Source organism: Trachinotus anak, unplaced genomic scaffold (genome assembly GCF_046630095.1).
Source record: "Trachinotus anak isolate AG129_WGS33_773 ecotype Australia unplaced genomic scaffold, CSIRO_AGI_Tana_v1 ptg000009l, whole genome shotgun sequence".
Taxonomy (NCBI): domain Eukaryota; kingdom Metazoa; phylum Chordata; class Actinopteri; order Carangiformes; family Carangidae; genus Trachinotus; species Trachinotus anak.
Window position 1 is genome coordinate 13,739,300 of NW_027273860.1, and position 17,389 is coordinate 13,756,688.

The 17,389-nt window shown below is 42.0% G+C and overlaps 1 long non-coding RNA gene across 1 annotated transcript in view; it reads right to left on the reverse strand.

The window, feature by feature from the left end:
* The window catches only part of LOC139625719 (uncharacterized), a 50,689-nt gene extending 33,738 nt beyond the window's left edge, over positions 1-16,951 (reverse strand). Inside the window, exon 1 of the long non-coding RNA XR_011691990.1 lies at positions 16,551-16,951. This is a non-coding gene — a long non-coding RNA (uncharacterized lncRNA). The remainder of the gene's footprint in view (positions 1-16,550) is intronic.
* Positions 16,952-17,389: the final 438 nt, after the last annotated feature.

Sequence of the window (17,389 nt, forward strand, 5' to 3'; positions counted from 1 at the left end):
GAGCTGACTCTCTCCCACTCCCAATCGTGCTCAAGTGATATGAGCCGCTGAATATAAATGATTGGGAATGATTGATAGACCCTCCCACTCACCGCCCTCCACAGACAGACAGAAATCCAGACATATGCATCTCTCTCTCTCCTTCCTTGCATTTCTCTCTCTCTCTCTCTTGCCAATACAGTCAGTCAGACAGTCTTTTGTTAAAAACCATTAATAATGCTTGAATTCAACACTGTGAGCCAGGATAACTTGGCCAATATTACAACTCAGCCTCGGTTTAGCTCTCATGCACAGTAGGCCTGAGCCAGCCTCAAAAACGACCATACACCTGCAATCTTTGCTATGATGAGAATATTAGTATCATATTTTTTGCCTGTCCTCATTTATGGCAGAACCTGCCAGGGAGAACAAAGATATTCTGACAAGTAGTTTTCTGAGAAGTTGAACGTCAACTCCGTAGACCACAGGACACGAGCAGTAATACATGAATAAATCAACTCAATGGACCATGAGAGTTTTCAATAAGTCACTGCAGCCATTTTAAATCCCTCACGGTGTCAACTTTCCACCACCTCCAGCTTTAACGTGTGACAAGTAACTGCCGAAAAAAAATCCATCTAACTGGTTCTGCAACATCCCGATTGACAGCAGAACTCACCTCGGTGTTCAGCGCAATAAATCTGGCTGCAGCTCTACCGTACCTGTGCATGCGCTCGCCGGGCTCTTTCCCTGACAAAGCAGCGCGCTGTGAAGAGACGAGACCCGCGCTCAAGAGGAAGGCCAAAAACCTCGCCGTGGCCTCTTTAAGCATACATAAGAATGAGAGCATGTTTACAGTCAGAAACTAACAAAGCCACAGAGCTAAGGCTGGAAACATACAATGCCGTGGACAATGCAGTGTGAAAAAATAATAACAGATAAGGCTGCACGGTACACATAGCATGCCAACACAGACAAACACCAAATATCTACAAAAGAATGTATTTACCCGGCTGTTTCCATCCGTTCCCTTTCCCCAGTGCCCAACTGGCCAGGTGTGTGTATGTCAGTGTGTGTGAGCTACTGTTGGAGGGTCTGTGTCTGATTTCTTTCAGACAGGAGACTGGAAATGGGGTAGAAGCCATTACGCTGGGAGAATCACCCAGAGCACCCCGAAATGAGGGGCAGGGGCCTGTCAGCACGTGTAGATGTGTGTGTGTCTGTGTGTGTGTGTGTGTGTGTGTGTGTGTACAGGCAGGGTCCAGCCGGTGACCTTCTTCCAATGAGCCCCCCATGATTTATTTACTGTGCCCTTATCCAACCTCTCCCTGCACAGACACACACGCGCGCACACACACGAACAAACACATGATTTCCAGTATTTCAGTGATAAGGTAGAATCTGCAAATGTGGCTTTTTCACTTGGGACAGGACAGGCAGGAGAAAATGGTGTTTGGGGCGAGGAGAACAGATCTGTCACCCTATCTCACACTGCAGTAGCATCTTATTTTCCCCTCCATTTCTCTGCTCTCCATCCTCTTCTCGTTTTAGCTCCTTTTCCAGAGCCAGTGTCTGCCTCTCACCCTCACTCTCCCATCCTCGCCCTCCCTGCGCCTTCCACTCCAGCATTTTGTACCGCCCAGACTGGCGAGCCTAGATGCCATCTCCCACTTTCGCTCTCTCTGTTTCACTCTTTCCTTCGTCTTTTCTCTTTGACTCTCTCATTCATTCGTTTCCTGTCTCCCTCACTTTCACTCTCTCTCTGTCTCTCTCTGTGAGGGGGGTGGGGTTTAGCTGTCGTGGAGCGAGATGAATTTCTGATTGCTGTTGGGTAGCACACAGCGCTCTCATTGGTCAGAAGAAGCCAGGGAGGAGAGGAGAAGGCTGGAGAGGAGAAAAAAAAAAAAAAAAGGAAAAACGACATTTTTTTTTTTTTTCATTGGCTGCATATGACCATAATTGCACCCCTCCCTTTTTCTCCCCTTCTGTTTCCCTCTCTCAGCAGAGCAGCAGCAGGCTATAATTTGAACTACCAGAGCCAATTATGCAGATTAGCTTGCCCCAGGTTGACCAATGACCTTCTACCCCCCCCCCCCTTTACTTTTGTTTACAATATGCAAATTACCTCTGGGTTCAAAAACGCGCTAGTGGGTGTCAAAACACCTTTAGACTAACACTGTAATGCCACAAAAACCGCCTCACCCCCTGCTAGCTCCCCCCACATTCACACACGTGAGTGAACATGTGCAAATGAAACAGAAACAACTTGGCAGGAGACGCTGCTTGATGAAGTGACTGATGCAGTGTTTTGTGAGATGAGGACTTATTGATATCACAGGGTTTTGCTCTTAACTTCTGACACTGACTTTACACTCATCTTGCTTTTTCTGCTCGTCCCTCTTATCTTCCTTCTTCCTGTCTCTCCACATCCACTTCCCCTTTCCTCTTTCCTTCCTCCTCCACTTCCCCAACGTTCCTTGCTCCCTTCCTTCCTATATTTCTTTCAGCCTTCTCCTTCTCTCCCCACGTCTCCCTCTCTCCACCCCCCACCACCCCCCAACACCCCTCCCCCCACCCCACCACCACCACCTCCCACCCACCTCCCTCGTTGGTACAGAGATGGAAGCTGGTCTGTCTAATTAGCTGTATGGTTTACCTTGGCTCAGTGGGGCCTGGCTGCCTTAGCCGGGTTTAAACAGGGAGATGGACGGGCTGAAACGCTGAAACCCTAGACTGTAATTAGAGACAGGCTCACTGAGGGCACACCACTGCTGACACAGAGCCTCTGTTCCACCGCGCACATACACCCACACACTAGGGAGAGCTTGGGAGGCAGACACACACACACACACACACACACACACACACACACACACACACACACACACAAGCCCGTGGCACACATACACACAAATGCATGGAAACAAAAGGTGTGGGCATTAAGTGTACCCATCCATCCATCCAGGCACGGTCACTGGCATAAAAACACACATGCATATGCAGAGAGTTGGCATGCACTCTTGCTGTCAAACACACTTGTAAGTCTCTGATGCACACACATGCTCGCACACACACGCGCACACACACACACACGCACACACACACACACACACACACACACACGCACACACACACACACACACTATTGGTCCCAAATATACATGAGTGCTCTCAATTTGGTTCCATCTCTCTTATTCCAGCTGTGGTTTGCTTTACTGTGTTTCAGCAAGATGTCCCCAAACACAGTACCAATTATGTCTTTTCCCCTCACCTCGTGTCTTCGAGCCCGCTCTCTACCACTCGTTCCTTTTTTTAACACCCCCCCCCCTCCCCCACCCCCCCACCATACGCATCTCATCCCATGATTTATTACTTCTTTCGTCTGATTTTAATTCTCCTTCTCTCTGTTAGGATTGCATGCTTTGTGGTAGGGCCCGTTTCTATTTTCTCCTGTTGGACAGATTAAAAAGACACACCATCGAAATCGGCCAAAGACAACACACACACGCAGACAGACGATGCCCCACACATGAGCGCACATGCACGTCCGCAGCCGGTCCTGATTGCACTGGAAGTGTTGTGTCTATTCCCCTCAAAGTTAACTTCATCAAAACAAGGAACAAAGAGACAGAGCCAATCAATGAAATTCATTAATGAAAACTGAAATGCATTTTATTCTTTTCTAATTACACGCATTGTAGCTCATAATTGAGCGGGGTGTATCAGACTTGAGATTACTTCATCCTTTTGCGCGTGTGGCTTTCTGTGTGTGTATGTATATGTGTGTGTGTATATATATATGTGTGTGTGTGTGTGTGTGTGTGTGTGCATTTTCTGTTCTGTATGTGTGTGTGCAAACAAAGAAGTCAGAGAAAGACAGACATACATACAAAGAGAAAGAGATGGAGCAGAATATGGAGGAGAAAAAAAAGTGATATCAAGACAGGACTGAGGGAGAGGATAAAATGAGAGACAGACAGAGAGAAATATGAAGCAAGGGATTGTGCTGAATCTATTTTTATCTGGTGTTATACTGCCCCCTTCTGTCCGTGCGCAGAATGGCTTCTGCTGTCACTCAGCTGTGCCTGTGTTTATGATGATGAGACCTTCTGTCCCACATCTTTCAAAGAGCAGCGCTCACACAAACTCAACAGCCACACTGCATCAAGACGACACGTCTAACTTTGATTTGAGTTCAGAGTTTGACAGTATAAACTAGATTGGGTTGAGCTTCGCGACTTTCCGAGGGAAAGATCTTGGCAGAGAGCTCAACAGCAAAGACGAAGTCATCACTGACGAAAAATGTGTGAAGCCAAAGCAAAATTGATTAGATTTTATTTTCTCTCTATACTTCTTTGCCTTTTATCTGTCGGGAAAATGTGATGTTTTGTCATGAATTGGTGTCAGCACAACAACCCGGCTGTTACATTTCATTGCTAAATTGTGTTTGTTGTTCCCGAGATTAAAGTGGACTGTTATAAAGAGAGCATGTATTTACAGGTGTCACAGTGTTTTAATGTGTTGTGACAACGGCGAGGCGCCGTCGTCAACACCGCGCATACGGAAAGTACAGACACCTTGTATTCTTTTAGGCACCGCTCACCCTGCAGTCAAAGTAACTGATTAAAGGAAGGTAGATGATGCTCGCGTGTGTGTGTCTGTATGTGTGCATGTGCGAGCACAATGTTTGCCATCTGGCCCTAACTGCCCCACAATAACAAATGTTCCAGCCTTCTGATTGGGCAATTAAAAGCAGCAGGGGCACTGTGTTGACGGGTGAGAGTGTGACATCCATCATCTGAAACAATCGGCCCCTACCAAGCAGAGAGTTGTGTACGTACGTACGTGTGTGTGTGTGTGTGTGTGTGTGTGTGTGTGTGTGCGCGCGCGCGCATGCTATAGGCTCCTCAAACTACCCCAAGCCCCCTGTGTCTCTATAATAACTCCATGAAATCAAACACACAACTCCTTATTCCCATGTGATGCACAGTAGCCAGTGGCATTAAAAAAAAAAAAAAAAAAAAAAATCAATAATGACAACGTCACCAAAGCAGAAAATGCTTGGACCAAAGGCCAAGTAGGAGAGCAAACAGACGCTACAAGCTCATAGAAACACACACAACTACGGAGGAGTCTGCTGAACATGGATATTGTACTGCAGTTGATTTAGCTTGCTACAATCCAAACGGAAACCTGCTAAAGGAAACACTTTTATTTCCGATCTGAAGATCATTACAAGGGATTAAATTACTTCAACTTTGTCAAAAGTTGTCATTATTTTAGTGTTGCTGCTCAATGTCATGTTTGCAGTGACCGTAGAAGAAATATAGGGAATCCATGAGGATTTTTCTGACAAGCTGAGATTTCCTGTTGCCTCAATTCACTCCTGCAGATTGAAGTCTGTTGTCAGAATCTCTCAGTAATTGGTTTCTGTTATTTGTGGTCTGAAGTGAGAACTAATGTGGACTACACAAGGTAACAATATTTCAACTTTGAAAGCTTTTTCTTCTTTTGGGATTTTGTGTGACTGTTCGCTCACTGGCAAGTTTATGGAGCGCTGCAGGAACAGGTCCTGAAGCCCGGAAATAAGTAGCATTTGGTCAGTGGGTGTTTTGAATGGGTTTTTGGTTAAATGCCTAAAAATACAGTTAACGTAAGCTCAAGATATTTTCATATTTTATTCTTTGACATAAAACATGTCAGCTAATACCCGAGTCGGGACTTTTTTTTTAAGCTTTTACGTGTCTTAAAAAGGGCAGATGCTAAGAAATGGCTACATGAGACTACAGAGGTTGCTGGGGGCGTTAAACATCATCATGCCGAACACAGGAAGTGTTCTACTTACTAAACCGCCCTTATAGCCCTGTTGTGTTTGTACATGATATGGACAGGAAATAGCAAAAAAAAATGGTCATAAAAGTGTTTTTCTTGAAAGAGTATTGTTATGTAATTCCTCCAGATGTTATCATTATTTAAGTGTAAATTTTAGAAAAGATTATAATATAAATCTGTTCATTTGCAGGTGTACAATACATCCCAGAGGTTATAGAATCACAAATTAAAATCCTCTTCATTGCCCCACCTAGCGTGACCTAAAAAACAAACCATCGCTGAGAGTTAATGTACTGTACTTATAGAGATTGTGTGCGATGGGAAGAGCTTCGAGAAAACCAAACTGAAATAAGTCACATTAGCCAATCTTACTAATTTGACAAGTTTTATGTGCGCCTTTGGTATGCAAAACATGTACTATATTTAAAAACACTCATGTTTCTGGTTCAGCGCATATCCAAGCAGGACTTCACTTCTGCAATGCAGAAACGAAGCTCAGTATCAAAGTGGAACCTTATAGTCTTAGCTGTTGATTGTCTAAGAGCATAATTAATATAGCAGCTAATCCAACACGCCATCTAGCCAACCCAGAAATGTCCAATCACATTTACTGTTTCAGCTGGGGTTTGAAGCCACTCAAAGCCTGAGTCCACTGCTGAGGAGCTTTGAGACCACTGAGTGAGGCACTAATCATGACACCATTAACTCAGAAAACACAGGGAATTAGTCAGATGAGGAAAAGTTGTGCTTTTCCAGAAGGCTTTTGTTTAGTTAATTCCCTGTTGACAGCCAAGTGCCCCACTTGCCTCGAGAAAACTTCCCTGAGAGGCAAAGATTACTTTTTATCCCTAATTAAGGCAGCTTATTTGCATAGCTCACCAAGTCATAATATATGCTAATGTGCATTTACATTGGAGAGTGCTGTGTAGACAGTTCGCGTGGCCTAAATGTGTCCATAAATATTACTTTTTAATGTTATTTTAAGCCTTATCATGTATCTTTCATACTGTATATATCGTGTGTTTACTATTTCTCCTCATGCTGTCATTAGTCTCTTAGGTCTTGCTCCATTACACTGATGTATAGATTACTTAAAACAAGTCACATGACATGTGCAATGAGAACAGAACTCAAAACATGGCTGAAATAATTGATGTTTTAGGTCTGTGGTGGATGTGGTCGGGGCAAAATGTAAATGCTGTTGAATCTTTGAGATGAGGACAAGACAGTCGGGGCCAATAGGATTTGCGTTTGCGTGTTTACTTTGCCAGCGGACCATCCTGTAGACCATTCAACCACTAAAGAGGAAAGTTCCAAATGATACCATGAAATGAGAGGAAGATTATCGCAACTGTGTTTTTAGTGCATCTTTCATGGACCGCCAAAGGGAATTAACGAATCTTAATGCTTCACGAATGCGGTAATAGAGTCGTGTGTGAGAACTGCTCATCACAAGGATGACGTGCACTATGTCAGCTGGTATCTACAACACGGCGTGGTCTCTGGACAAAACACTAAATCCCTACAAGCTGACAAGAAGAATCAAAGTTTTTAGTGTTGTAAATTATTGTTATTAGCATAAACAGATCAAGTGAATTAATACAAGGGTCCCCATAAATTCCTAAGTTTCTAAGTTTAATAATGCTGTCGTCACTACCAGTGGATAATTGCAATGCAAGATCAGATATTTTGGCAGAAAACAAACATGTTGTCAGTGAAAATTTTACCAAGGACAAACAGGGTGTAAAGCACACACATCCAGAGGTACCTTCCCAGGCTGCTGGATCAAAAAGATTAAACAAAAGGCTAAAGTAAGGAAAACGATCTGCGCACTGTTGCTCCAAGATATTTTAATAAAGCAGCATCGTTTCGATCTGTGAGGATCCTCGTTGGATTTGACAGTCCCTGATAAAGATCCTTGCTGATCCGAACATTGCTGCTTTATTAAAATTTCAGGGAGCTATCCGTGCAGCATGCAGATCATTTTACTTACTTTTGCCTTTGGGTGAACATTTCACTGGCATGTTCAGTATCAGCTTATTTGCAACTTGCCAAATGTGTAAATTAACAACATATCCATTTTATGTTAAGAGAAAACATAATGAAATTACCTTTCATACAAGACATCTTCGCTGATGCAGTGTAGTTGTATAGAAACATAATTTTTAGGAGACACAGTTGTCTGAAATGGACCTGAGGAAAACAGAGACCTGATCTGAGAGAACACCAAGACAGTCTGACCCATTCTGAATTAGTCAAACCCTTTCCAAAATCCAACCAGCAGCAGCATAACGCACTATAACTAACAAGAAGCCTCTGTGTTAATAGAGATCAAACATTCATCTATGGAAATTATTGTATCATTATTTTCTGTTTCCAACCAAATATTCTGTACTCAACTGGGCGATAGACAGAAGATAACTTTTAACTAGAATTAGCACCTTGTGGTTGTACGCCTCTTCCCGTTTACACTGGCTCGCACGTGCCCAGTGTGCGGACGCAGACCGTTTCTGATATGGACGGAGTTCGTTTTAAAGCGAAACGTAGTCTAACACAGAACATTCTTTCAGATTTAACCGGTGCCTGTAAATGTCATGAACCACATTCGCCTTCCAGAGGACACGCTTCAGTCATTTGGTTCCAACACTTGAACATCGGATCATGCTGCTTCAGTGGGGTACACAGGTGGCACAGGGGTAAAGTTCCCCCAATCAACGCCACAGAGACCTGTGCTTTAGTTCCCAGTATCAGTACGACACTTCAACACGCACAACACGTAGTTCACACATGGCTATCTACACCCTTCCAGAGCCAACAGTCAAGTTAGCAGTGATAGGGACTGCAGTGCACGGTACACTGAGCAACCACACTAGTAGAAAAAGGTGGAAAATACAATGAAAAAAATAAAATATTAAACAAAAAAAGGGGGGAGCTATGAACTCTGGGTTGTTGATACTAATTGACTCATCCTATTCATTCCTCTGTCTCGATTCCAGCTGCAATCAAGTGGATACAAGGTCTGTGATCTTTCCCTTTTCTCTGGTCATTTGCAAGCCTCACTTATCTTTCCCCGAGTGATTTCATTTGGCTTCGAGTGGTTTTAAGAGGAAAATAACACCAGATGAGGCCAACTTAAAAACCAAATATGTCCTGTCCTTCTTATGGATATTAAGTGGAGTGATATCAAACAAGCGAGGCTCCCCTCAGCCGTTACAAAAGGTACAAAGCTCGGGGTCTACAATTCTGTTTCTTACACAAACAAAGGTGGGGGAAAAAGGGAGATGGAGACAGGGAGAGCAGCAAAATGAAAACAATAAGCACTTTCCTTTCAATCGGAGATAGTGTTAGAGTGGTTTTTTTCTGGGGACTGGTTTTGCCTAAAAGATGGGGAGATTGCAGAATACAAGAAAGATGATGGAGAGAGAAGAGCAGGCCTTCATTTTTCAGAAGATGGGGACAGGAGCACTAGAACAACAGCCCACCGTTCTCTCCTTAAGTGCTCTCTCGTTTGATTACCCCTTCACGCCCTCCTCCGCTGTTCCTTCTGTCTATGAGAAGTGATTTGTGAGCATTCCTGTAGCTTTTTGGTCCCAACACCAGGGGGTCTGAGCGACAGAGTGCAATGTGCACGCCTCTGTGTACGCACATGTCCGTATCTACACCCATGAGCACACGCGTGCACTCACGTCTGTGCAAACTCACACAGTCAGCGTGGCCATGTGCGCATAAACTTTTCTATTTCCACCCATGTGGCCGAGCTTGAGTTCCATCTTCGAAACACACGGCAGCACCACATCGACTGAGCCACCCTTTCATCTGCTTCCACTGCTCTCGGTTACTCCAGCTTCCTTGCCTTGCCTAATGGATTTTCAAATGCAGGTACATGATTTCTTTCAAGATTTGACAGGCATTTTCCTTTGTGTTTGGAGATGTGGATCAGGCACTGAGTGGTTTGCTGCTGATGGTGTTGTTGAAAGATTCTGCATACAGAGTAGAAACATTTTCCCTGAACTTGTCTGAAAAGGGCAAATATGAGACTTCATGCACAGTTTCACATCTGTACAAACAAAGGTAATAGAAGCAACTGATATACTTCTCATATTCGCTTTTGTGCAATATTTGTTTTTGTTTGTTTGTGGAGTATATTCTTCCTTATATTGAACAGCAGGCTACATATAAAAGGTGTGTAAGATGGGACTGGAAGGACAGAAAAAAAAAAAAAAAAACAGATGTGGGTTTTTCCAAAAATGTAAAAATCATGCAGGTCTTATAAGACTCAAGCAAGTTTATTATGGTTTAAATGACTAAAAGACAACCCAAAAACTTTATTTTGCATCACTGTGCAGTACAATATGTGCAGACATGCTATCACTGACTGTCCATGTATAGTATGAAGCCATTATGGTCAGCATCAGATAAGCTGTGACAAGCTGCGACAAGCTGACTCACGGTGCCAAACTCATGTTATAACCTGGATGTAATTGACTGTGATTTCCAACTGCCCTCTCTGAGCCAGAATGACAATGTCTTCTAATTAACTAGAGAGCAATGACAGCCTGGTGCCACCTCCATTTGGACCCCACTTGAAACGAGTGCCATGTCCTGAGGGTTCCTGTCAGACCTAGTGCCCTGTGAATGGTATGACATGTCCCTTCATGTCTCCATTCATCTCTCTCTCTCTCTCTCTCTCTCTCTCTCTCTCTCTCTCTCTCTCTCTCTCTCTCTCTCTCTCTCTCTCTGCCAACTATTTCCTTCTAATCATTCTCAGGAAGAAAACAAGAGTGTGTTTGCCTGGAAGGAAGAAACAGACTGTATTTCCTCTATGTGTATGTGTGTGTGTGTGTGTGTGTGTGTGTGTGTGTGTATACATGATGAGAAGAGTGACCAAGAGAGTAAATGAGAGAGAGAGAGAGAGAGAGAGAGGATGTTCATAAATCTGTCATCTTATCTGTCTCTCTACACTGTGCTTCATTATCTGCCTGGCCTGGAGAGTGATGTCTTCCTAAACCAGTACCAGAGCCTGCGGACCGCCGCCACCACCACCTTCACACTTACTGAAGCACACACATCACACAGTTACGTCACTTATTAAAACACGTGCACTCACTGGGACAATTAAAACCTTCAGAGCTTGTGAATGCACACACACACAAAAAACAAACATATATTCTATACTTAAATGAAATACTACCCAACCCAATGTCTTTCCCCCAAACACCCCATTCCTGTGAACTTGGTGTTGATCAATAACAATCCCTTTGTTAGTCTTCCTGTAGAGAAGGAGTTAAGAAAATATGAATTAGGTGATAGTCAGCAGGTATCTCTCTCTCTCTGTAGCAGCAGGATCCAGATCAACTACTACAACACTCGTTACTATTATTATTGTCACTGTTATTCATTATTATTATTGATATCACCATTACCTATAGTATATACAGCTGTTCCTGGTCTCTCTCTCTCTCTTTTTCCTCTCTCTCCTCCCCCCACCCCATCTTTCTCCTCCTAAACCCTACTGGTCGAGGCAGACGGCTGCCCGCCCCTGAGCCCGGTTCTGCTGGAGGTTTCTTCCTGATTTTCGTCTCCCCTGTCGCAAAGTGCTTGCTCTATGTGGGAACTGTTTCCCTTCTTTAATTAAATAAGGTTTTGACCTTTCCCTGCTAAGTTCCTTGAGATAATGTTTAGTATGATTTGGTGATATACAAAAAAATAAATAAATAAAACTGAATTGAACTGAAATAGTGACAGATGGCATGGTTTTTATAATTCTAATGTGTAGTTTAAAAGAGCAATGTTATAATATGTCAGTATGGATGTAAAATGATGCCAGTGAATTACCAAAAACATAATGTATCTATGATTTTTTTTTTTTAATTGAGTGATGATATGGCACCAAATACACTGTCTAAAATGTCTCTTCTTATCTTGCCTCCTGTTCTTCAGCTGCTTTTTAGTAAAACACAAAACCCGTTAAGCCAGTGCACTACTTTTAACTTTAGACATGTTTGAATTCCACTCTATAAAAAAGGTCTTTAAAAAAAATACACTCCCATAAACCTTGGACAACCAATAATTTTCTCCACTTTAGTGACAGAGAGCAAACTGACGTTGGGACTTAAATTTAGTGGAAAGACTTTTGTGCTTTTCTGACAACTGACTCCTGAAGTCCCCTCAATTACCCTTCACTAAACCTGGATTTACAGAAAGACATTTGTCACAAAACTGCAAAAACATCCCTCCAGAGCAGAAGTACTTAGTGCATTTTGCTAAATCTCTGTCCCACACCACGGGACCTGTCTAGTAGTTTGAGGTGCATCACAATCAGCCTAATTGGACAGGTGTTTGCAAGCCATTATGATACTAAACCGTTGTGTCAGAAGAAGAGCCCCAAAACAGCACGATACCCCCAAGAACCTGCTGAAGGATTAGCACAGTGGTTAAGATGGGAGGGAACGCTTTTACGTGTCAGAGTTGAGAGAAATGAAGATGGGGGGGGGGGAGAAAAACACAGAGAGAAAGAGAGGGAGGGAGATTAAAGAAGAGCAGCACTCGCAGTGTGTGGTAAGCCACAGTCATCTCTTGTCAGCCACCCCTGGTGGGAGTATGTACCCCACACAGAGAAACAGAGACAGACATTAACACTCCACACAACCTCAAATGACTCTCATTTACCCAAAGAGCAAAGACATATAGAGGAAATAACACCTTACAATAGCAAGTGGATCCGATCAAAATATCTGATGCAAAATAGATTCAACTTAACTGTACAGCAACAATTATTTTCATTATCAATTACTTTGTTCATCATGGTAACTGTTTAATTTTGTCAGAAGGTTCCCAGAGCCCAAAGTGATATCCTCAGGTTTCTTATTGTCAGTACAAACCCAAAGATATTTCATTTTAAATAATATAAAACAGGAAATAAAATAGCAAATCTGCACTGTGACCAGAGAAAACTGGGCAGTTATTCTTGATAAATGAAAAAATAATCACTTATCAAACTTTTCTGTTGATTGACTGATTTATCAATTTACCACTTTAGCACTACTTGACTGTGGTGCACAACAGATAATCTTTTGTTCCATCGAACAGCATAAACTTTATAATAATTCATCTCTTCAGCATTTAGAAACAAGGTCTGATGTTTTATTGGATCCTGCAGCTGAGGCCTGGAGCAACACCAGAGTTAACCTCAACTGGTGGAAAGTCAAACTAGCAGATCAAAGTTCCCTTCCAGGGGTTAAAAGCTGATCAGGCACACACTTCAGCACTTGTAAAGAGTGACACACACCTACACACTCATACACAATAACACCTTTTTCAACCCGGTACTGGATGAGACACACGAGCCTGGAGTGAGGCACTCAATGAATAGATCCTTATTGATTTCACCTAAACAGCATGTACTGTAGGGCCAATCCAGCCTCTCAACAACTCACTGATGCTGCATCTCCCCTACAAGCAACTAACCCCTACCATGAACACACACACACACACACACAGTTTCAATCTTCAGTGCACCAATGTGCACACGGCCCGCGCAAAAACCTCTCCCCACCACTCCAAGCTCTAAACGCCCTCATGAAGTAGCGTGAGGCTCTTCACATGTCTAGCAACAGCAGTGGAAACAAAGCAAAATATCCCCTCATTGATCAGTTGACAGCACCCAAAGGTCAACAAGGCCACGCTCTCAGCAGGCTGAATGGCTGGATGATATACAGTCCTGTTGGCAACCGATGAGCTAGTGAGACACTCCAGTTTTCTCCACTTTTTTTTATTTTTTATTTTTTATTTGATGCATTTTAAATGTGTTTGGACTGGTTTCATTCAATTATTGATTATATATATATATATATATACACAGAACACAGAGTATTAACCTCAAATTATGATTTAGGTTTACAATCTTCTTACAATATAAAGTCAAAACCAAAGACACATAAACACAGTAATATTAGTGCAGAGGAGTTCACAAAGTGAGTAATACCATTTGGCTCATGTTTTGGGTACAAATGATGCTAGAAATTTTCTAGAATATCACATTAATGATGTGTTTGGGTATTGGCAGAGTGAGGGCGGATTGGCTGGATTGCATGCAAACAGTCACTGCTTTGCTATTTTATAATTTGGCTTGGAGATATGTTTTCTTTTCAGGCTGCACATTATAGTAATACAAAAAGCAGCGTGTTCTATCACATATCAATTATGTTTTACACATAAAACTATAATGAATGTAAATTTGATACAACCTAGGGGAAGACATATCTGATGGCGATCATTGTGTAGCCTACAAGCATTAATCATGGATTATATTACATGGTGGATCATTTTAATTCACCACATAGTATTTGAATCACTCTTGGTGTTTGTGTCAGTGGAACCTCAGGCCATTTCCTAAATGCCGTCTGCTGCTGACATGAAATGTTACACCAAGTATCTACCAAGGAAAGAACTATGTCATTTCTAGCTGATGCCAAAAGAGGGATACATGGCTTTACTGGGTTTATGAGAAAAATGTAAAGATGCTGATTCAAGAGGCTGGAGGTTATAGATATCTCTAAGCTCTATCAGCTCATAATTTACAGTGAGGGTGATTGTGTTATTGCTATAATTTAAGAAATGAGTAATGTGTAATCACGCATCCTACAAGGATTTTGCAGATGAACATTTGACATCTAATTCACATTTTTTTTTCCCCTATGATTTTAGATATCATGTTTTGCTTGGGCATCTGTGCATTGTGAGTGTGTGTGCGTGTGTAGTATGTGTGTCACTGGGGTAATTAGGAAAATTAGGAATAGGAGGGAGGGAGAGATCAAAGGAGGCACTTTACACTCTGTTTCCGCTCAGATATGAGTGTGTATCTGCACGTGTGCATGTGTGTGTGTGTGTGTGTGTGTGCTGATCTCCTCCAAGCTTTGATGCTGTAAGCTCCGCCGGTTAATGTACTACGGATAAAAATACAACACCATGTAATCTGGCATTTATCCCTCGAGAGCAGAAGCCCAAAATGTGACACATGTCAAGAGGAAGAAGGGAAAAAAGGGAGAAGAAGAACAAGCAGGGGAAGAAGAGGAGCAGTAATAAAGGTATTTCTTCTGCTGCTCTGAGATGATTCAAAGATTGTCAGCGATTCTAACTGTGCAGAACAGTTCCTATTAATTATTAGAAATTAATTCAGCACAGTAAAATACAAAAGGAAGACAGCAACGCAGGTCCTCAGAAATGCATTATAAGTGTGCCTGTAGAGTCTGTGGAGTAACTGAAACACATCACAGGCAGCAAAGAATGAGCCAGGCCCCTGACATCAACATTATGACTTAGAGGACACATGTAAATGAATAAACCTTTGTTTTTTTTTTCATTTACTATTCATCTAATGTTATCTGTGACAGGTTTTGTATTCATTGATGACTGTGGCCTAAGCAAAGTATGGCATTCATTTTGCACACACCTCCCATTTGCATTTCAAAATACGTTACTATGACAGTCTTAAGTCCTATTGCACATGTCTGTATGTATGTGCAATTTTTAGTCCTATTCCGTGTGTCTGTATTTGTGTGCTTTAAAATGCTTATGTGTATTTTTTGTTACTATACTTTGCGACAGACAATGAAGTTGCTCTTATCTTATCTTACAATAATGCTTACATTCAGTAAGAATTAAGTACACATGCAACAATGGCCCAGCAGCAGATGCAGTTTGCACCATTTCGGGTCTTCATTCAGTCTGATGAAACTATCTCTGAATGTTTCTCAGGAGAAGCAGCCCTACTGCAACGAAAGCCATCACAGAGACAAGCAGTTGTATTATACTATGCCCGAGAGTAAGATGCTGAACAGATGCATACTGGCTGTGTAGTGGCAGCTGCATCCCATTGTTGCCCATGTCAACTGGCAGCGTCTCTGCTACATTTTGCAGGTGAACCAGGCGTCCCAGAGGGCCTGACTTGTTTAAAAAGTGTGTTTAAAATTCTACACTGTGTTCACACTGATCATGAATAAAAGCCATCCACATCCCGTCTATACCTTTCTGAAGCAGATCCCACTTATGCCCATGTCTTTATGGATGTTACACAAAGCCACACAGAACAAAATGCAAAAGTGCAGGAAACATTATGTTGCAGGCCAAACTTTAACCACAGTTACTGCTTTTTCTTATCTTAATATAGGTTTACTTAAAGTAGGGCCCACAGATGTATCATGTGGGAAAATAAAATCATGTCACACAATCATATATATACTTAGTATTAATGACTCCGAATTAGGAGGGGGGGGGGGGGGGGTGGTCTCATTATTCTAGCAACAAACTGGATTAAAAAATGTCATTCAAAAAAAAAAAAAAAAAAAAAAAAAGCCTCATGTAATTAGGTGACAGAGAAACAGTAAGCAGGGTCAACAAAACACAGACAAAACAAACGGGCACATTTCCAATTCAATACTTCTGTTGTTTTTGCTATTTTTCGACATGAAGCTTAAACAGAGGGGGCAAAATGACACAGAGGAGGGGGCAGATTCCTCTCAAAACCCACGTTGTCACTGGCAACCACCACTACACAACCAGCATAAAGATAGTAATGCTTTAATATTTGTCAGTATTGGCAGGACACACAGCGTTAGCTCGGACAGATTCTCCACAATTCAACTGCTAATGTCATTTTACAGGAGCCATGAGTGCAAAAGTATATCAATTCAGATTAATCGACATCTAAACCAGCAAGATGGCGAAAGGCCACTGCCTACCTTTGAAGCAGTCCTGAGGTCAGATTGTCCGTCTGTCCCATTTATTTTCATTTAGTCCGGGGGGGATCCACCGATCAAAAAAAAAAAAAAAAATCAAAAGGTTTTTTCAGAAAGTATTCCAGATTGTGAATATTGTCATCTTAAGTCCATTGCTGACAGTCCTGCAACTTCTTCTTCACTTCCTCTTCTTCTTATAATTTCTAATGGGCAGTTGCAACCAAAAGGACCATTATCGCCAGCTACTGCTGAATTATAGAGTCACTGTATTCTTGTTATGAGTCCAGTGCAATTTAGGTAAATAAAAATATGATTAAAAATGCCATTCCCAGGATTCTTTGTAGAAACAGCCAGCACACCTGTTCAAAAAAGTCAATGACCATTCCCCCGGGACTCTGACTTTGCTCCTGCTCGGAAAGGCCGAGAGGGCCGTAATTGTTTGGGTCCCACCCACTATAAACCAAAATGTGATTGGTTAATTCACCTGCCACTCTAAGAAAACACCGTTCCGGTTATGAAGTCCTGAGAATATTTATTAAATGAGAGTGATTGAATGTAATATTCAAAATGCTGATATGTTTGGCCAAGCCCATCAACTAGCCAGCAAATTAATTAGCCTTGGATTAGGCTTTGATCTAATCTTTATATACAGTCTATGTATTAAAGACATAGCTTGCTTAGTCCAATGTTTCTAGTAAATGTAAAATGTTTCTATTGTAAAATGATTTGTGCAAGGAGTTTACCTTTACCTTACCTTTTTGAAGTTTTATTCTTTGGGTATTCTTTTCAGGTCAAAAATCATAAAGCAGGCAAAAATTATGATTTTTACTTTTATTTTTTAT